General features: G+C 43.1%; 1 protein-coding gene across 2 annotated transcripts in view; it reads left to right on the forward strand.

The window, feature by feature from the left end:
- Positions 1-6,422: 6,422 nt before the first annotated feature.
- The window catches only part of FAM163B (family with sequence similarity 163 member B), a 136,389-nt gene continuing 120,562 nt past the window's right edge, over positions 6,423-22,249 (forward strand). The window contains exon 1 of one of the 2 annotated variants that reach the window (XM_073599674.1): positions 6,423-8,240. The gene's annotated coding sequence lies outside the window, so the exon portion shown is untranslated. Of the gene's footprint in view, positions 8,241-9,560; positions 9,736-22,249 lie in introns of those variants that run through there. The other variant, XM_073599675.1, reaches the window with a different exon arrangement.

Consider the following 22,249-nt stretch of genomic DNA (forward strand, 5'->3'; position numbering starts at 1 on the left):
TCATCTTATGTGATCCTCACATCTACTTTTTACAACATATCTGTTACAGAGTGGTAGTTATGTCACCTTCGCTTTGCTTTAAAACAACTCGAACGGGAAAATCTATTTCTTCAATTTAAAGTTTCCTTCCTTCTTCATAAAGACATGTTTTTTACAATTGGCCTAACATGAGGATGTATATGAAATCAATTAAGTGCATTCAATAATTAAAGGCGTCAAACTACCCATCAGACTGTACATGAAGACATAATTAGACGGTTGAAGTCTCAATAATTTATCTCTCACTGTTTAGATTTACAGCGACTATTTTAATATTCAAGTAATTAATAGTTAATGTGTTTTGCATCATGAATCTATGGATTTCACCAGGAAGGAGAGTGCAAACAAAATATTATCCAGTGTAATTAACAGGAAAATTCCACTCTAAAAAATATTATTACATTTTTTTTTATTTTAAAGAACACAAAAGGATTGTTCAAAAATCACCATTCGCTTCTTAGATTGTTAATCTCCCATTTTCTAAAACCAATATCTAATAATTCATCAAACCATTTAACTGATTTTTATACCTCTCTGGGAAGCGGTTGGTGAGGCTTCAGTTCCTAATCATTACTGGGTCAGTCCACTCAAAGCTGATTTTTCAGTTTGTAAGAGTTGTGAATCGCAAATAGTACTGTTGCACGTATTTGAATCATCTTGCAAGTGTTTAGGAAGTATTTGTGAAGCGCTTTCAGTAAGGTTTGCTAAACAGGGTTTGTTTCTGGAAATACAGTAAATTCAATAAAAGCAAAAACTCACAAAATACCCTATGAGTGGGGGTACCCCCACCCCTCCTCCTTAGGGTTCATTTGTCACGGATTGGAAATGGGGCCTTTGGCAAGTTTTGCAAGTTGCCAATGCCTGCCAAGCGCTGCTGGCGAGATAAAAAACACCAAGCAAAGCGTCATAAACCCATTCTGAATGTGTGTGCAAGATAGTTTGCTTTTATGTTGCAGAACAGGCATTGGTTTAGCAAAGCGTTTGAAAAGCATTAACAACCTAAGAATTAAGAACTAATCCCTAAAGTAGCTAAAACCAAAATTTATTTTAAAATATTGGAAAGAATAGAGAAGGGTTAGAACCTCTGTTTTATCACTGTCTGTGTCCGCATTGGGGAGATTCACAGTCTCTTGGGAAACAAAGTGAAGAGAAATCCAAAATTTTACAGTTGTCACCAAAACAGTAATACAGGTAAAATCTTTTAATGGAGACAACTCTGTGTGACAGCTGTATAAAATAGAATTTCCCCTCACTGGAATTTTCTCACTTCCTGTTCTGTGGCTTAGATGCAAACTGAAGGGACATCTCCCCAACAGGAAACAGTTGTTTAGACATTTCCCATTCTATCCAAAAATAGAGAAAACATGGATGGCTTTGGATACGCTTTAACCACTTGGAGACCGCCCACCCGCAATGTACTGCAGGCAAGCGACTGTTGTAGGCAAAGCGACGTACTGGTAAGTCGCTGTCTATTTCTGGGTTTAAGGTGCACGCATGTGCACCCCCCTCCCAGCACCTGCTGTATTAATGTCACTGGTGATGTCAATGGCAATTAGTCAGTTACCGCCAGCATCAGTTAGTGTCAGATTACCGGCTGCACTATCCAGTCCCATTACAAGTCGCTGATCACTGCCATCAGTAGTATAAAAACATAAAAGTTGCAGTATATATACCATAGTTTGTAGGCACTATAACTTTTTCACGCAAATCAATCAACATACACTTATTGTGTCTATTAAAACGTAGCAGAATACATTTTGGCCAACATTTATGAAGAAATTAGATTTTTTTAAATTAGATTTTTTAAATTTGAGTACAGTGTTGCATGGCCATGCAATTATACATTAGCACAGTGCTGAATAGCAAAACATGGCCTGGTCATGAAGGGGGTAAAATCTTCAAGTTCAAGTGCACCTGACAGCTGATTGTGTCACTTGTAACTCTGTTGGTGAAACCTCAGAGCTGGGCCTGATACAGGAAATTAGCGCAATTTTCTATCTCTGAAATTTGAGAGGGTCAAAAAGAAAACAGAATTGCACATGTACAGTATGTATATTTAATGCTGAACTCCAGAGAAAATTCAAAACTACCCCTGCAATGACCCCCATACTGCAAAGGTTAAATGCTCGTTTTTGTCCAGGGTAACATTAAAAAGCAGTTTTACTTACCTTGTTCCTCATTCCTGCAAGATCCTCCTCTCCATGCAAATGATTCCACGATTTCCTCAAAGCTTCTTAGCTTGCACCGTTGCAAACTTGCTACTGGGGTGAACTAGTCCTAATAATACTGAAGGGCATTACGGAAAAGGGGGTGACAACATTCTGTTTTTTTTGTAAACTAATTGACATTTAGTCCTACTAGTAATAAATCTGTATATAAACATAGTTTCAGGACTATGGAGAGCTCCTTTGGGCTAAAATGCCTTTGTTTACATGCACATTGGAGATTGAAGCAGCACAGAGCAGTCACCAGGGTTGCCATCCTCACATGACTTTTTTTTACTGACAAAATATGAAAAAACTAGGTTTTACTGACATCCTGAAATATGACAGAAACTCCTATTATAAGCTAAGATGCTGGATATTTAAACAGTATAAACAATATGTAAGCATTAACAATACTCATAACAAGTAATCTGCTGGCTTTACAATTAGGAACTCTAAACAGAGTGACAAAATGTGAGCATGATTAGAATTATGAAAGGCCTGGGGCACCTTGGGATAAAACAGAAATATAAGTTCTGCAGCATGCACAGCAAATGATATGCATGGCCAGATTTTGCCGAAAAATAAAGGGGCTTAAAGGGAGACCTCTTGAGTTCCAGAAAAGGTTTTATCCCTACATGACCATTTTTTACTATTTAGCACTGTACTACTTTACCTGGTCATGCAACGCTGTACCCAAATTTAATTAACGTCATTTTTTTCCTTACAAATAGAGTTTTTCTTTGGTGGTATTTGATCATTAATTAATGGTGTTTTTTTTTTTATTATATAAAATAAAAAAGACTGACAATTTGGAAAAAAAATGTTTTACTTTCTGCTATAAAACATATTCAATAAAAAAAAATCAATTTTCTTCATAAATTTAGGCCAAAATATATTCTGCTACATGTCTTTGGCTAACAAAATCCCAATAAGTGTATATTGACTGGTTTCTGTGAAAGTGCTAGCATCTACAGACCATGCTATATATACTGGAATTTTTATGCATTTTTTTATACTGGTAATGGTGGTGATCAGCGACTTATAGTGGGACTGTGGTAGTGTGGCGTGCAATCTGACACTAACTAACACTAGGTGGGAGGTGGACAAACTGACATCACCAGTGACACTAATACAGTGATCTTTAAAAAAATACTATACAATGTCACTCTACTAACGAGACTGGCTGGGAAGGGGTTAACATATTGGGGTAATCAAGGGGTTAAGTGTGAGCCTAACAAGTGTTAATGTGTGTAATGTGTGCTGCTTTTCACTAAAAATCTGTTTGCAGGGAGAAGAAACAGGCATAGATCGTTCCCTCTGTACTGAGCCCCATGTGTTTGTCAACACAGGGCTCTGGGCTGTGATTGGACACAGCTGATCAGCAGGGCTGGGCCATGAATTATTGGCTAAAACCTGTTGACAAAATCCTACAGTGTTCAATCACAGTGGGAGTTGGCCAGGTGGGGAGGGGGGGGCGCGGCCTGAACCCAGAAGAAAGGAGCGACGTATAGATACATCGCTGTGCCTGTACGAGCCACCTCCCTGCAGTAAAATGCAGGCTTGCAGTCTGTGGTTAAACAAAATCTGTGTCTAGTTGTTATATATACACTGCATGCATATACCATAGTCTTTGGCAGTGGTGGCTGGTGCTCAATATTTTGGGGTGGCTGAAAACAAACCTCCCCTCTCACTCACACCGCCTACAACCCCCCCTCACTCGTACCACCGCCAAGAGAGGGGAATGGCTGAAGCTGCTGGAACATGTTACATGTTCCACCCTAAATATGGGTGGAACATGTAACATGTTCCAAAAGGTGAACTTATCCTTTAGAAGAAGAACTTCATTAAAATCAGCAGCTGTTGGGACAATGAACTTATCCTTTAGAAGAAGAACTTCATTAAAATCAGCAGCTGTTGGGACAATGAACACGATGATCAGGACTCCTTTACATCAGAGTTCACAGAGTTTCCACCTTTTTTGATCAAAACTGAAAATGTAACAGTTGCCCCTGCAGGGGTTCTTCCACATCAACATGAATAGTCAACTAAAGATGCAGAGCCACCTGGCTCCCTTGTTAGCGGCACCACTGCTCTTCTTACCAGTTCCTCTGACTGGGTTGCCCAGCTCTCCTGGTTCCCTTGGCTCTCTTAGCCTTTAGTTGCAGCACTCCGCTGCATGGCCCACTCTGGCTCCCGCTGCTGTCTCTGAGCCTGTGAGAGGGGAGAGAGAGAACCAACACTGCAGCAGACAGGCACAGCTCTGGCTCAATACAGGACTCTGGTAAGGGGGGTGGGGGAAACAACTAGTGGAAGGTATTGGCAGGTAATGTATTCAGGTAAAACAAACTTCTGGCTTTAAAACCACTTTAAGTACAAATTCTAGTAAGTGGCCCTTTGGACAAGTCGTGGACCCCTCTGTATTTAGCTGGACGATCTTTTTGTTTTCTGCGCACAGTGGCTAAACAGAGCTGTTAGAGAGCAAAGGAAGGTGAAGGTAAGGTGAAGGCAAGGCTAAGGGCAGGTCAAGGCAATGTGAAGGCAAGGCAAAGGGAAGGTGAAGGCAAGGTGAAAGAAAATGAAGGTAATGTGAAGGTAGGGTGAGGAGTAGGTAAAGGTAAGGTCAAAAGAAGGGAAAGGAAAGATGAAAGTGGGGTGAAGGTATCTTGTATACAGGATTTTCTTTCTCGCGCACAGTGACTGAAAAGAGCTGCTAGAGAGCAAAGGAAAGTGAGACAAAGGGAAGGAGAAAGGAAGACAAAGAGAAGGCAAAGAAATGGTAAGTTGAAGGCAAGGGGAGGTGAAAGGAAGGTGAAGTGAAAGAAAGACGAAGTGGGGACAATGGTAAGGTTAAAGGAAGATGAAGGTAAGGTGAAAGAAAGGAGAAGGTGAGGAGAAAGTAATGTGAAAGGAATGAGAAAGGAAGGTGGTGTGAAAATGAGGTGAAAGTAAGGAGAAGGTGAGGTGAAAGTGAGGTGAAAGGAAGGAGAACGGAAAGGTGAGGTGAAAGTGAGTTGAAAGGAAGGAGAAGGGAAGGTGAAATGAAAGTAAGGTGAAAGGAAGGAGAAGGTGAGATGAAAGAAAGAGAAGGGAAGGTGAGGTGAAATTGAATTGAAAGGGAGGTGAAAAAAAGAAGGGAATGTGAAGTGAAAATGGGGTGAAAGGAAGGAGAAGGTGAGGTGAAAGAAAGGAGAAGGGGAGGTGAGGTGAAAGTGAGTTAAATGGAACAAGAAGTGAAAGTAAGGTGAAAGGAAGGAAAAGGTGAGGTGAAAGGAAGAAGAAGGGAAGGTGAGGTGAACTGAAACGGGGGTGAAGGGAAAGTGAAGTGACAGTAAGGAGAAGGTGAAATGAAAGGAAGGAGAACGGAAAGGTGAGGTGAAAGTGAGCTGAAAGGAAGGAAAAGGGAAGGTGAAGTGAAAGTAAGGTAAAAGGAAGAAGATGAGGTGAAAGTAAGATGAAAGGATTGAGAAGGTGAAGTGAAAATGAGGTGAAAGGAAGGTAAAAGTAAGGAGAAGGTGAAATTAAAGGAAGAAGGGAAGGTGAAAGGATGGAGAAGGGAAGGTGGAGTGAAAGTAAGGAGAATGAAAGGTGAGGTAAATGTAAGGTGACAGGAAGGAGAAGGCAAGGTGAAGGGAAGGCCCGGGGAGGTGAGGTAAAATGAATGAGTGGTGAGGATAGATTGAAGGGGGGGTGAAGGGAAGGTGGCTATGCCCAGTCATTAAAGGGCCCCTGTTGCTTCCCCTATATGTACAAAACTCAAGCTTCCTGACAGTGTAATATAGTCAGTTCAATGTAGGCAACTGTGAGGAAGGGGTTAACCCATAGAAAATGCCGGGTTCCTGGCTGTGTCCTCGACACAGACTTGCAGTAGGTGAGTCAGAATCTCGGGCACTCTCCCCTGGTAAGAGGGCCGTATTTTCAGGAGAACTCCTCAATGGTCGGCATTCTTTTGCTCCAACTTTATTTTCAGTCGGAGTAGCAGGGAGGTTGCTGGGACTTTTCATCTTCCCTGAGGCCTGAGGCACTGCACGCCTCCCTGGCGGCACTACTTCCCACAGCACTGAGCTTACACATACAAGAAGAACCGGGCAATAATGACGTAACGGGGCCGCAGTGATGTCACAAATCTTCTCCGGTTGTCCCGTAGTAGAAAGCGTGAAGCGCGCCCCCGCCCAGAGCTCACCCGGAGCCGGGCGCGCTCTTGTCTGTGTGCTCGTCCACCGACAATAACAGCAGCAGCTGCGGGAGAAGCTTCAGTCAGAGGAGGAGGATCGCTGTGCGCTGCCAGGACTGGCCCCTGCTGCCGGCCACAGGGGCCCCGACACTTCACTACACCCCACTGAGGGCGGGAGGAGACCCTGACACCCCACAAAGGGCACGGACAGTAACTGACACCCCAATATAGGGACAGAAGAAAAGATTGACACCCCATTGAGAGGAAGAAGACAATGTGACCCCTCATTGCACCCCCTGAGGGCGGGAGGAGAGCCTGACACCCCACTGAGAACAAAGGGAGAGCCTGACACCCCACTGAGAGCAGGAAGTCAGTGTGACCCCCTCATTAAACACCCTACAATCAGGGTGCCCTCCATAAGCTGTTTTACCTAAGAAGCAGACTTTGAGGAGAGCACCCCACTGCTCTGTGCTGTCAGGGCTGCACCCCAAAATCTCTGAAAGACACTAACAGCAGGCTGTAAAGGGGTGCAACACTTCAGAAGCTCTGTGCAATCTGGGCTGTAGCTCCAAAGCTCTCTGTATACTATAACCCCCCCCCCAAATGCTGACTGTATAGGGCTACAGCACCCCCAATATCTTAGTGCAATCAGGACTGCATGCCAACACCCCTCCTATAGTAAATGTGAAAGAACCCCTGAAGCTAAGGAGCATAGAAACTTTGTGCAATTAGAAGTGCACCCCAAACATGACTGTAAGGAGTATAAAAGCCTAGTGCAATCTGGAGGAACTGCATACCAACCAGGAGGTACCTCAGGAACTTACCACCAAGAGGACAACCCCCTAAGAAGTCACTGTGAGGAGAGCCGACTGCTGGAGCACCCCAGACCCTGACCAAAAATAGGAAAGCTATCATAAAAGCTGACTGCAAATTGCATGTTAGTCCAGACAGGGACTGCAAAGAGTGCAGCACTCAAGAAGATAGCACTGTAACAGCTGATCGTAAACAGGACAGCACATGTCAGTGCAATCTGGTCTGCACCCCAAAAGCTTGATGTAAAGAGGAGAGCACCTCAAGAGCAGACTGTGGGCTGCACAGCACCCTCAGAACCTTCTGTTGGCCAAGCTCTGCCACAAAGACTATCCACAGGCAGTGGAGCACACCAATGTCTTATGAAAAGGACAACAGCATTCCAGGATCTCCCAAGATGCTACTTCCAAAACTTGCTGGAATATAGAGCTTAACCCGTGCACCAGCCAAAGGCAGAACAGGCTCCTAGATGTTACTGGGTGCTCGCAGGTCACCCCCAAACCTGCATAATATCTCCTCAACAGCTTACTGAAAAGGTCACATCACCGCTGAAGGCGAATTATCACTTCACCACTGCAGCTTGGATCTTAGGACCCCACTTCAGAGGGGATATCACCCCTAGCAAGAATTACTAGCCAGCCTACTATATATAACAAAGTATCACCACAGGTCTGGGCAGACTGGGCTGCCCCTTTCCCTGGGCGCCATCCTAATCGGGACAGCATCCCTGCACCCTGCCTAACATCAAGGCACAACCTGTCGTCTTCCATGTACCTGGCACCTCCGTGCCTCTTGCAGGCTGCACCCTGCATCCCTCATGTGATCTCTTTCAAATCTTGTTTGCTGAATTAGACTCCAGAGACCCATTCTCTTGCCTCTTTGAGGAGGCCAAGTAGACAGAAAAGGGGTCATCCCACCATCATTCCCTACACCGGATTTGGACCGCCAGAAGAAGCCTCATGGTCCAGAAGCAGGACCTCACCTAACCGCAAGAAGACTTCCACTATTTAAAGGTGAGAAGATCTCCCATTTTCTTCTGTAGAGGCAGGCTAGGGACGCTGTGCTGCTAGGGAAGCCTGTATGAGGTTATTAATGACAGCTACTCACATTTCTTTGCCTGCGGACCTCACGGAATATTAAAATATGTATTTTGGAATATTGTAGTAAAATGGTGCACCTACATTTTTGCAGCTCAATTTTTGTAGCAAAACTGATTTGATCATCACTGACAATGGTAAGGTAGTCTTAAGGGTTACAAAAAACAATTGTAAACATTTAGAGGTAACTTACCTTTTCCACATTTTTAAAAGAAAGTTTACAGCTTGCTGGGTTACCACAATTACCAATTATAGGTCAGTGATCCTTCAGCAGATCAAACCAAGGACCAAACTATTCACAATTTATGTTGGAGAAAAATGTTTACACACCTTGTGACAGGTCTGTGATAACTGGTGGCTGGTGTGTAGATTTCTCAGCTCTAGTTTGTCCATGTAGATTCTGCAGATGTCTTTTATTTTTTTTTCATCCATTTAAAAACAGCTTGACCATAGAAATGTTGTGCCTGCTTGACAGTTCCCTAGCTTATGTAGCTCAGGGTTGTACAGTTTGTTGAAGAATTAAGGAGCCAGTCAGGCCAGCCAGCCTGTAGTAAACAGGCAATCTTATGGAACCGGTTGATGCTCTAATAGGAGGCTCAAAAAGTTAGGTGACAGCTGGATTTTTTTCAGGTGCCTTGCTTTTGGAATATTTCTAGTTCATATTCTGAAACATGTCCCACAGGCTGCCAACACTGTGTATACTTCCCCCGCACTGTTAAAGTAGAATTGCTTAACACTTTCAACCTAACCAGCTGACCTTTTGACTTTTTTTCCTCTACCAAGGTCATCTTTTTTTTGCAATCCCCTTCTGCAGCTTTTACCATTGTGTTGTGAGAGTTGTCAAATACATCACAAAAACTTACATCAGAATTTAGGGTTGGCAGTCAATATCACAAACTTTCGAATCGATCATCATACTCAGTCATTGTTCAGTTTTTGTCTTGGTCCACCGGTGCTCAGAGTAATTTTGTTCTTCTTTATTAGTCTGTGGCAATCATTTTTCAGCAACTATTGCTCTACAATAACGTGTTTACATTTTATCTCTGCACCTTGTCTCTTTGTTTTTCTGTAAGTAAACAAAACATTCAGACTAATGTTTGTTTATTATATAATGTTATCAGAATTTTTTTTTTTTTGTTTGTTTTTGCATATTCCTTCTTTTTTTCCCCATGGTTACCGAAGCTATGAACCAGCTTGCACGCAGAGACCTGCGATACATGCATATGGAAATAGTCGATATTTATACATGCAAGTGGCTCGTTGATTATTTGGATTGCGTTGGAGTGTCCTTCAAGCTTCTCGTCGTGATTTGCAGAAAAATGGTTGTTTTGCTCGGTGGAAAGGGCCGCTGCTTGGATGTTTGTTTCGGAGTCTGGGAAGTGATATTTGATTTGCAACAGCCCTGAACAATGTAAGACCACAAACCCTAGGGTGGCCATGCTTAAACTTGTAGTTTTCCAGCTGTGGGTGGTCCATCTTTTGCAGGTTTTGGTCCTGGTGAAGTTTAATTTCATGAATTTGGGGTGGACATGGATATAATTACATTTCACCTGCAACGTCTGGTATGGAATCTGTAGCTTGGTGATGGATTTTGCTTTGGTTCAGAGTGTGAAGTGAGGTTGAACTAGGTCAATGTAGTGCCTATTTTTGTTCTTTATGTAATTTTTGCTTTAACTATGTGTGTGTTATAAATTGTTTTGCTTTTCATACATTAAACATGTCATGATTGGGGAGCACAGTGGTGTAGTGGATAGCACTCTCACCTAGCCGTAAAAAGGGTCGCTGGTTCAAATCCCAGCCACGACACTACCTGCCTGGAGTTTGCATGTTCTCCCTGTGCCTGCGTGGGTTTCCTCCGGGTACTCCAAATTCCTCCCACACTCCAAAGACATGCTGGTAGGTTAATTGGCTTCTGTCCAAAATTGGCCCTAGTATATGAGTGTAAGTTGGGGACCTTGGATTGTAGGGACCGATGTGAGTGTGCAATGTATGTGTGGTGCGCTGAGTAAATTGACGGCGCTATATGGGAATAGGGATAATTGTAGACACTCACTCAGGTTGAACTGGATGGACTGGTGTCTTTATTCAACCTTGCTAACTATGTAACCATGTAACTATAACTGAGCATTTAAATCTACCTAAGGAGCTCTGCTAAATAATAAAGGGCTGATAGGAAAATTACATACAGAGTTTGGTCACAATAATAATGCAATAACAGTAATCATTGTTTAATGTATCATTATATAATGCTGAATTGCAGAGTCAGTATATATTATTTGACTTTTATGTAGCTCTGGTATATTCCATAGTGCTGTACAAAGAACATAGAGCCAGTCACATTAGTCTCTGCACCAGAGGAACGTACACACTAATGTCCCCATCATACCAACACACTAATATTTGTATACATTTATATAGCTCTGACATATTCCACTGTATTCCACTGCTGTATAGAGAACACTATGCCATTGACATCAGTTTCTGCAGAGGAGCTTACACTCTAATGTGCCCTCTGTAGTAGCACACTGATAATATTATTATACAGTCATACAGATGCATGGACTTTGGCCTATTTGGGTGAAAGCTGATTAAACAATAAATCTTATTGCTGCTAGATTTTTTTTTTCCCCCAGTGTGGAAAGGGTATGGAGATATTATTAAATATCTTGTTGTGCAACTGATATTATTTTATGAATTTTCTTACTTTTCCCTTTAGACTTCACATGATTATAGCTCCGCCTCATTCTCCAAGATTTTCCCAGATACCAATGGTGATCTGAACACTCACTACCCCCGCAGGTGTAGCAAACAATGGCTGTGTTAAGCTTGGTGTAACTGCTGGCTGAGCTCAGTGTAGCTAACAGCTTCAGAATGGAAGCAGTGCATGCAAGGAATTTATTTTTACATTAAATATATTAGCCCATGTGATGCATCAGTGACTTTTTTAAATTATTTATTTGCGGGTCCAAGGTGAACTTCCCCTTTAATAAAGGATGCTGTTATTTTCCTTTGCTGTGCAGATATCATGGAGCAGTGAGTCTATTAAGTCTGAGATGGAGGAGAGAGTTGCTTGATCATATATAACTGTAAAGGTCAGAGAACACTGCCATAAAACGCATCGTTCAGATTATTTACGTCCCTTCTGCATGAATTATTCGCCATTCAGGAACCAGATAGTGCATGGAGGGTTAAGGTTACATGTTAGTCATTGACCTGACAGGTAGATGGCTCTGATGTCCTCCTTCAATCAATTTCTCAGGCAATGCGCCTCCCCCCCAGTCTTCCAATCTAAGCCTCTAATATAGTTTAAGGAATATTCCATTCAGGAGATAAAAAATTGCAATCAAAAGGTACTGTAGGAATGAAAACTTCTGGCATTACTTGAGTGTCGGTCATATGGCTTCAGTGAACTTCTAAAAAACCCGAAGACTCTGGATATTGTACTATGAAAAACCTAATTTCACCTTAGTGCTTTAGCCGCATCCCCTCTTGCCCATTACCGTTAGTCAATAAGCCTGCCCTTATGAATGCAGAGTTCAGGAGAACACTACATACAAAGTGCAGAGTTCAGGGGTTTGCTACATACAGAGTGCAGGGTTTAGGGGTGCGCTGCTACATCTGAAAGCCGTTGAAAAACAAAGTTGTCCCTTGTGCATATATAGAAGGCTTCTGTGTTTACAAGTGACAGAGGGGAGCAGGAGCGCCAGAGGTGGTGGAATAAAGTTCTGCCACATTCCGGGTGCAAAACTGGGTGGGATGGCCACATGACAAGGCCTGATGGGCCAGATTAGGTCCACAGGCCTTGCGTTTGACATATGTGATCTATAATACAACTGAAGGCTGGTACTGGTAACCTGGGAGTTGCTTGTACCATCTGCTGGCAACCTGCCTTCTCATAGTTAGTGCACATGGTCTGCCTGCTTATTGTCTCCAATTTTCAACCCCAGCTGTCTACAGCCCTGATTTTGAGCCTCTGCAAATGCAGCCAGTGTATTCCCTGAGTCCAGGACTGCCCCTTCCTGAACCTGCTGAAGCCTTAGGCTGGGATCACATATATGCGAATTGGATGTGTTTTTAACCGCACCAAATTTGCATAACATGTGAATGTGAACGATTTTCAATGGAGCCGGTTCACACATGTCCAGGACGGCTGCTATGCGGTTTGAAAAAGGGTCCTGTGCATTTTTGGGTCCGGTTCAGGTGCGAATTAAGGGAAAATTTGCACCTGAACCAGTAAACAGAAACGCAGCCGGACATGTGTGAACCCAGCCTTAGTCACAAACACTGGAAGATGAGAGGGAGGTTGCACAGTACATAATCAATTCCTTAAAGCGTAACTCCTAGGGGTGCACCGAATGGGTTTTTTGGTGCTGAAACCGATACCGAAAATGAAAAATACACTGGGCCGAAAACCGAAAATGACCGATACCGAAAATGACCGATACCGAAACTTATTTTTAAAAAAATGTTTTTATACAGGAGATGGTCAGAGACTGGGGACATGGTACAGGAGATGGTCAGAAACTGGGGACATGGTACAGGAGATGGTCAGAAACTGGGGACATGGTCAGAGACTGGGGGCATGGTACAGGACATGGTCAGAGACTGGGGGCATGGTACAGGACATGGTCAGAGACTGGGGGCATGGTACAGGATATGGTCAGAGACTGGGGGCATGGTACAGGACATGGTCAGAGACTGGGGGCATGGTACAGGAGATGGTCACAGACTGGGGGCATGGTACAGGAGATGGACACAGACTGGGGGCATGGTACAGGAGATGGTCACAGACTGGGGGCATGGTACAGGAGATGGTCACAGACTGGGGGCATGGTACAGGAGATGGTCACAGACTGGGGGCATGGTACAGGAGATGGTCAGAGACTAGGGACATTTTACAGGAGATGGGCAGAGACTGCAGACATGATACAAGAGATCAATGCAGCCTCACCAGTGCCCGTCAGATGCAGCCAGCCTGTGTCCCCAGTGCAGCCAGCAAACTAGACCGATATTGCTTCAAGGGGTTTTACCGGGGTCATGCAGCTGCAGGCATTACACCGATACCATTCTTTAGATCGGATGGTCGGCTTTATTGTAATAACAGCCGATGTGGCTCAACAGCTTCTCGGCTGTTATTACAGACAGCAAGAGGGGACATCCTCCCACCATCTTCCGCCACTCGCCCAGGCTCTCCCGTCCCACGGGAGGCCCGAGCAACCAGCCGAAGCGTCCGCCGGCTGGCCGAAGACCCAAACATGGGTCAACTGATCTTGACGTTTTGATTACTCTGAAGTGCAGAGGAGGGGTTTGGGGTCTTATAGATCCCCGATCCCTTCATAAAGAGTACCTGTCACTGCCTATTACTGTCACAAGGGAGGTTTACATTCCGTGTGACAACAATAACTGTGATAAAAAAAAAAGTGTAAACATTTTTTTTTTTGGAATATCGGCCTGAGAGGTTGCCGAAATATCGGTATCGTATTGGCACCAAAAAACAATATCGGTCTATCCCTACTATGTACACTGCAAAGATTTAACAAACTTTGTTGCAGATTCCTACATTTTGTTATTCTGAAGAAATCCCTGTGTGTTCCTCTCTGCCCCTGTGCTTAGTGAGTCTAAAGGGAGTGGTTTCATAATTATCAATCAGCTGCTACAGAATCAGGGCTCTAATGAGTATAGTTACAGGGTCCGCATCCCTTTAGACGTTATTTCCTATTTTTAGTGGCGCTTTACTGTCGTTTTAGCGGCGCTATTCAGCCACTAGCAGGGCACTTTTAACCCCCGCTAGCGGCTGAAAAGGGGTTACAACTGCCCGCAAATCACCGCTGGAACTTCGGTTCGGCGGTGTTGCCCATTGATTTCAATGGGCAGGGGCACTTTAGCAGTGGTGTGTACACCTACAGTGCTGCAAAGATGCTGCTTGCAGGACTTTTTTTACTGTCTTGCAAGCGCACCGCTCCAGTGTGAAAGCACTCGGGCTTTCACACTGGAGTAACAGGAGAGGCTCTTTACAGGCGCTATGCAGGTGCTATTTTTAGTGCTATAACGCCTGTAAAGCGCCTCAGTGTGAAAGCAGCCTTAGTGTGTCTTAGTGCAGACTTCTGAGAAAACCAGTGAGCCAATCACACAAGCAGGAAATTATGTTTCTGGGGGTGTTCTGTACATATTCTATGTACAGAACGCCTCCAGGTTGCCCCATATTGCATCGCACTTTACAGAAAATTACAGAGCTACAGAATGAAAAGGAAAGGTAATTTTTAATAACATTCAAGTACAATATGACTTGTGTCACACTTGTGTGTGTGTGTATGTGTATATATATATATATATATATATATATATATATATATATATATATATATATATAATATTTTCCCATGAAAGCTGAAGTGCTTCTGAGGATCACCGTGAAAAGCCTGCTGAATCTTGGTGTTAATTAAATGCAGATTTTTAACTTTTGCACAGTAGCAGTTGATTTCACATATAGTGCATTTCATATATGAAGTTTAACAGTAGTAGATTAAACTGTGTACCTGGGGTTCTACTTTAAACTTCCATCCTATGCAGTTGCTCCATGATGTCCTTAGTGGTTGCATACAGCATGAAGCATCAAAAGCAATTTCAATCACCAAGTGAAACCAGCCCAGCAAACCTTAAGTGGTTTTAAAGACTTATGCCGCGTACACACGACCAGACTTTCTGTCAGAGTTGACTCTGACGGTCTTTCTGACGGAGTTCCGCTGCAACAGACTTGCCTACACATGATCACACCAAAGTCCGTTCGTTTAGAACGCGATGACGTATGACGGGACTAGAAAAGGTTCAATAGCCAGTAGCCAATAGCTGCCCTTGCGTTGTTTTTGGTGCGTCGAACCAGCATACAGACGAACGGTTTTCCCGATTAGAAATTGAGTCCGTCAGAAAGATTTGAAACATCTTCTATTTCTAGGTCCGTCAGTATTTTAGAAAGAAAAAGTCCAATGAAGCCCACACACGATCGGAATGTCCGACGGAATGATTTCATCTGACCTTTTCTGCCGGAAAGTCCGGTCGCGTGTACGCGGCATTAAGGTTTTTCACCTTAATGCACCTTTGCATTAGGGTAAAAAACCTTCCATGCTGCACCCCCCCCCCTTTTTTTCTTACCTGAGCCCAATCCAATCCAGCAATGTACATGAGAGCAGCGCCTCCCGCTGCTGTCTCCCTCCTCATTGGGCAGATTGATAGCAGTGGGAGCCATTGGCTTCCACTGCTGTCAATCAAAAGTTGTGACATAGGAGCAGGGGCGGGGCTGAGTCCCACTGTCTGTGTCAATAGATGCAGCAGTGTAGCTTATAAGAGAGCACGCACTTGGGCCCCCATGAAATACGCTTACCGTGGGGGCACGTGCTGAAGAGGAGGAGCCTGGAGCTCCGGCGGGGACCCCAGAAGAAGAGAATCGGGGCTGCTCTTTGCAAAAGCATTGCACAGAGCAGGTAAGTATAAACATGTGTTTTATTTTAATAAAAAAAAAAAAAAAAAAAAGGTTTAGTATCACTTTAGGGCATAGATTTAACTTATTTCATTCTGACCTCCCTATAATCTTCTGCAGCCAGAATGGCAAGAACAGGATGGGTCTGTGTCCTGAATCCTGCTGTCCTCACTCTACTTACTGTTTCACAAATTACATTCAAACATCCAAGTCAGGTTTGGTTAAGATAAATTCCAGGTATGAGTATTTTATACATAGTTATATTAGTCCAACTTGGAACAATGTAACTTTACATATACCATACCTGGCTGCAGCCCATGAAAGAAGAAAATCATTGAAGTAGACATCACTACACCAGTTATCTCCATTTGCTTCTGAGTCCTGTGTCAGGCTCGATTCACACCTATGCATGTTGCTTTTGAGCGTTTTTGGAGGTTTTTTTTTCATGCTTGCCACGTTTTTGAGCAGCGTTTTTGTAGCGTTTTTGCTGCGTTTTTGCCGCGTTTTTGCCGCGATTTGCGTTTTGCGTTTTTTTTTTTTTTCATTTTTTTTTACAGTCTTAAAAAAAAATTACAAAAAAAAAAAAAAAAACGGCAAAAACGCACCAAAAACGCATCAAAAACGCTGCAAAAACGGTGCACTTGCGTTTTTGATGCTTGTCCATTGAAATCCATTACATGCAAAACGCTGCTTTTTGCATAAAAAAAAGTCCCCGACCCTTTCCAAAAACGCAGAGATACAAAAAAGCATTGATGTGAACATGTTCCATAGGAACCCATGTTAAAAAATTCCCATGCATTTCTGCAAAATGCAAAATGCATCAAAAAACGCGCTAGTGTGAATGGAGCCTCAAGGACTGCCCTGCTGCATTCTGAACACAGGAGGTTCGCCATTCCTCAACAGAGCCATTCAAAGAATGCTATGTGTGTTCTGAATGAATGCAAAGTGTTCTCTGATTGGACAAGGTAGAGAGTGTGATATCACCACCTTGCCTCTCCACCTCATTCAATCAGAGAATGCTTTGCATTTATTTCGAAAATGCAAGATTCTCTAAATGGCACCAGTCCTGAGTGGCCTCCCTCCTCTGTCCGGTAAGCAGAAGTGAAACCACTCAGCAAGCAAGTGGAGACTTCAGTGATTTCCATCTTCTAAGCCGGGCATTGGCCAGGTATGTCATATACATGGTTACATGGGCCAATGCTTGACCCATGTAACTATGTAAATATCTACTATATACCTGTAATTCCTCTTTAAGATTAGTGACTGGGGGAATCTTCCTATTACTAATACTTTATTACTTTAGGTTTTCTGTACATAAGAGACACCAAAAAGCCTGTAGTAGGTGTGTTTGGGATTCTTCTGCATTACAAAGGGGTTCTCAGTTCACCATACAAAATAGATGCAAATGCAGTGACACACTACAGTGTTGTCTTCATTTCAGTTTTATCTGTTTGGTGCCTTCTCCAGTGCCATGCACATAGGAATCTGTAGAAAACAGGATAAGTGTTATATTCTCATATTTTAGCACATAGTGTAATCTGCAGTCTTCACCTTGTATCTCTGATGTCCATGCCACATAACAACATAATCCCCATTAATAACTGTTTATTGGTGTGCTCATTCTTCTGGCTGCCAAGCACGTGTGCAGACATGGTATTTTTTTTTAACCTGTGTGTGTGATCACAGTTCTCTTTTTTTCCAGCATAACCAAACAGGTCTTAGGCTTTTGTCGAATAGAAAAGCAGTGCATTATTATACAGTACAGTCGAGGAAGGATTCAGTATCTGATGAGGGCCATTCCCTCTGTGTGGAGGTGGCTTTAATGGCAGTACATAATTGGGGCACGGGCTTTGGTGAATGGCTGTAGTCCTTGACCCAAAAAGGTCAGGCTTGTAAGTGGATGGCGTTCTTAATTAACGTATCAGGTTTCAGAGGGGAAATTGCAGCAATCGTGCAATCTAACATAATGTGGCTAATTACCTCTGTAAACTTCCAGCAATCAGCATCTTTCAAGGTTAAGGTGGGTTTTCAACTCTGCTTTGCAGTTTAGCCAACCCCAGCTTGATCCTTTGTATAAATAAAGATAAGGTAGTCAAACCCTGCAGGATAAGTTTTTTTCTGGTGTTCACAATTTTCCCTCATGACAGCCATATCCATTAAAAAAAATCATTGATGTTGTATTATTAGATATGATCATTGCTGAATACCTCAAAACACCCCACTGAGAGGTATGTTATCTCTCAAGTACCATAAAGTTACTGTATCTATATGGAGTGTTACATGCAGCTTTAGAACATCTCATGCTGACCATACAGAGCAGGATAGTTTTCAAGGTTGCAGGTAACAATAGCAAATGGTAGGAGAATCCTCCTGTGTAGGCCTGCTGAATGTGGATCTATTTCAGTGGGGTTATATGATGTAGAGATCTCAGGGCACGAGGGGTACATCACCAATCTTTTCATGCTAGTAGCCAAAAGAGCAAGCAGGAGGCAGTGGATCCGAGTCTATTATAACTGCAAGCTCTGAATGATGTTGTCACCGTGCTTATTCTATGAAGCCGTATAATATAGCAGGGTCTAAGAATAACAAGAGTACTGTCATTACTTTACTAATCTTTTTTTGTACACGCTGCATATATATTGTATTTAGCGGTTTGGCTGGAGTTGTTACCCTTGAAATGTACAGTCATCATTTAATTTTAAATTACACATTACTATTGTACTTTAAATATATATATATATATATATAATTCTAAAAACATCTCTCTTCTTTTTTAAAAAGAAATGCGGGAAGTAGGCTCTGGGTTTTGATGTTTCATTTTGATGGAGCCAATTACTTTAGCTGTCTGGGTCTTCAGAAAACATCAGGCAACTTAACACATTCAGAGGGTGAAATAACAGCCTGGTACAGCAGCCTTCGTTCCTTGGAAGCGGTGTAAAATGACCCCCTGCTGATGCCCGGCAGAAAATAGCTTGCGGGAAGCATGGTGGTAATAACCCTCCAAATGAGCGGCAGTTTGCGGCTGGATGCTACACTTCTCCCTTGCATATGGAGGCGAGGGGTCTCATTAGCTTTGAGGAGGCGAAAACGCAGCTTGGCGCACCTCCAGATCAACACCACAGCAAGTGAGAAGAAGCAGGTCTCGTCGTAATTATGCTCCATTGCCCGGTCTGCTGCGTTGTTGTAGAGCTGGGAGAGTGTAAGGGGGAGAAATAATTACGTTGGCTTGTAAAAAAAAAAAAAAAAAAAGGAGAATTAGTGACAGTGATATATAGCGGTTTCCTTAATTATTTTTGACTTTCAAGCCGAAGAGTGATGTCAGCTGGAAGACGGCTGATTGTAGCCATGTTTTTTTAAAGGAGCACACCATTTAAAATTGAAAATGGAGCCTTAATATGCGCATATGCAATGTAGCTAACTGCTCAGGGCTTCCATTTTTATGCATGCATTACATAATGTATTGGTTTACCCCACTTCCTTTTTGTCTGTAATCTGGTGACCTGGGAACCCCTACTTGATGCATGAGAGGATTCCCCAAGCACAACCACTGCAAACTCCTTACTGTCTCACACATACAGAAAAGTTGTTATATCAAAGTGCCAGAAGTATCTAACACTCACCAGCTCCATTCAGGTTCGGAAGATTGAATCTGTTCGGTGACAAAGTAAACTGAGAGGAGGTTACAAACAAGAGGCCCAAGAAACCAGACCCTCCCAACCACATGTGGGGAGCTCTCTAGGTTTTGTCTGCAGGGATTACAAGGCAGAGTGGCAGATTCTCTTGAAAGGACAACCCTCCACCCACTTTTATTTAACTTTCTCGCTGCTCTATTTATCTTTTGGAACTGGGAATAGAACAGCGTCAGATGATCCGAGTCAGATGGTGTCGGAGCTTAAACAGGATCAATGGTTTTCCTTCATGTGACAGTGTTGGGGTCTGACAGTAGGTTACGCACAATGGAGCAGTTCATTCTGGGAGGGGACAACATGCTTCCCATACCTGGGTATTTCCTAATGGCTCTGGCAGTGCAATAGAACACCGAAGTGGGTGGTTATTCTTTCAAGAGGACCTGTCATATTGCTTTAAATGGGCAAACGATGGAGTGAAATGCTTGCCATAACTGCAGTGTTTGATGGAAAGCAATATTTGTTTGGTCATCTTCAATTGTTGCCTAGATTTTCCCTTCTCTCTGCCTCTTGATGGGAATACAATGGTAAGGCTAGCCATAATTATGAAATAATTGGTAATTGATTGATGGTTGAGTCAAGGAATGTCTTATTTGTTCCCTCGATAAGGCTGCTACCAGGGATTTGCCTGCTTAGTACATTAACGTACTCCTTTAGCCAAAACCATTGTGCATGTTGCAGTGCAGGGGCCACACTAACCTACTGGTGGTGCCCCACACTGCATGCTGAGATGTCCTAGGGCAGTGATGGCAAACCTTGGCACCCCAGATGTTTTGGAACTACATTCCCCATGATACTAATGCACTCTTCAGTTGAGCATCATGGCAAATGTAGTTCCAAAACATCTGGGGTGCCAAGGTTCGCCATCACTGTCCTGGGGCTGTTCTTACTTTTGCTATTGCTGGGAACTGGGTTGTGGGGGAGCCTTGATGCGAAAGATTTTTAAGTAAGTCAGACCGATTTCCACTTTTCTTTTAACGTGCATTTAACTGCTTGCTTCTACCTGTCACATACGGATGGTGACAGGTATGCTTTAACATATGTAGGAGTAAAGCTGGGAAAGTTCCCATTGCATACTGGGACCAAGCGTGTTTCATCATTTAGCCCTCGTTCACACTAAACACGGCTTGGAATCGTGCAAATTAATCTGAACTCGCACGATTTCAAAGACGCATTTCAGTCCAATTTCGGAGGCGACTTTAAAGATATCAGTGCAGGTTCGTGCACAGCTGTCTATTGAAGTCACCAAAAGTAGTGCAGGAACTACTTTAGGAAAACATTGGGGCACCGCAAAGTTGGCGTCACACCAAATAAACGCCTAATAGGCTGCAATTTGACATGCGATTTAACCTGTCAAATCACACCGATGTGAACGGGGGCTTAGCCTTGCGGTGCCACACCGATTTTCAAAAGTAGGTCCTGCACTACTTTTGGCGACTTCGGGGGCGAATTCAATAGACATCTGTGCATGAACCCACACAGATGTCTTTCAAGTCGCCCCCGAAGTCGTACTGAAATGCGGCTTTGAAATTGTGCGAGTTCAGATGAACTCGCACGATTTCAAAGCTGTTTTCAGTGTGAACGAGGGCTTATGCCCTGTACACACGATAGGATTTTCCGATGGAAAATGTGTGATAGGCCCTTGTTGTCGTAAATTTCGACCATGTGTAGATTCCATCACACATTTTCCATAGGAATTTCTGACACAAAGTTTGAGAGCTTGCTCAGAATAAATTAAGAGACAAAAGATATTGGCTACTGCCCCATTTATAGTCCCAACGTATGTGTTTTACGTCACTGCGTTCAGTATGATCAGATTTTCTGACAACTTTGTGCGACCGTGTGTATGCAAGACAAGTTTGAGCCAACATCTGTCGGAAAAAATCCATGGATTTTGTTGTCAGAATGTCCGATCAATGTCCGATCAATGTCCGACCGTGTGTACGCGGCATTAGAGTTGTTTATCTGTGACAGGAGCAGAAAGAGAATGGGCCACACATGGAATAGAATTGAATTAACCCAGTTAGCAATTGCCTTAGGGCTCATGAACATGAGCATAACAAAACGCTGCGTCCAGATCCGTACAGCATTTAGTGTTTTAGAGATCCAAATGTGGGAGTATTGAATGTTATGTGCCCAATGCACAAAGCTGTGATGTGCTCAGTAATCTTGCACTGCACTCAGCTGTGGAAAATCCAAGTAGAAAATTGTCAGTGACCATGACCAGTATTTTTGCGTAATTTTCACACGTACGCATGTAAACACCTGAAAATGTGTACATGCTGGCATTGAAAACTGATGCATAGAAGAATAATTTTATAGATGTGAACTTTTTGCGGATATTTAGGTAACTAAGGCCTCTTGTACACTGCTACCAAGATACTGAATGTTTTCAGGCACATAGGTGTTTTTTTGTTTTCTAAATGTAGCCCATTGTTTTCAATGTGCCTGTACACACAGGTATTTTACGAGCACACATGCACATGTGCACAAATAGGCACGTATGCACGTAAAATGTTAAATTGAAGAGGTCTGAATTTATTTGCGTTAAATAAACACCTGAGATTTTGGCCAGGAATACTGATGTTCAAGCATCAGTAACACATCAGTTCTGTGTGCAAGTGTCCTGGAAGCAAATGCTTTCTACGCTGAATCTTTCTGCTAGCTAGGTCCTGTGTAGATATCAGTATTTTATTACACCCATTTACATGAGCCCTAATTGTCTTGTCTGCATTGTTTTCACAAACCTATATGTGTACTTTTTG

The sequence above is a fragment of the Aquarana catesbeiana genome, linkage group LG09, assembly GCF_042186555.1.
Source record: "Aquarana catesbeiana isolate 2022-GZ linkage group LG09, ASM4218655v1, whole genome shotgun sequence".
In the NCBI taxonomy this organism is placed as follows: Eukaryota; Metazoa; Chordata; class Amphibia; order Anura; family Ranidae; genus Aquarana; species Aquarana catesbeiana.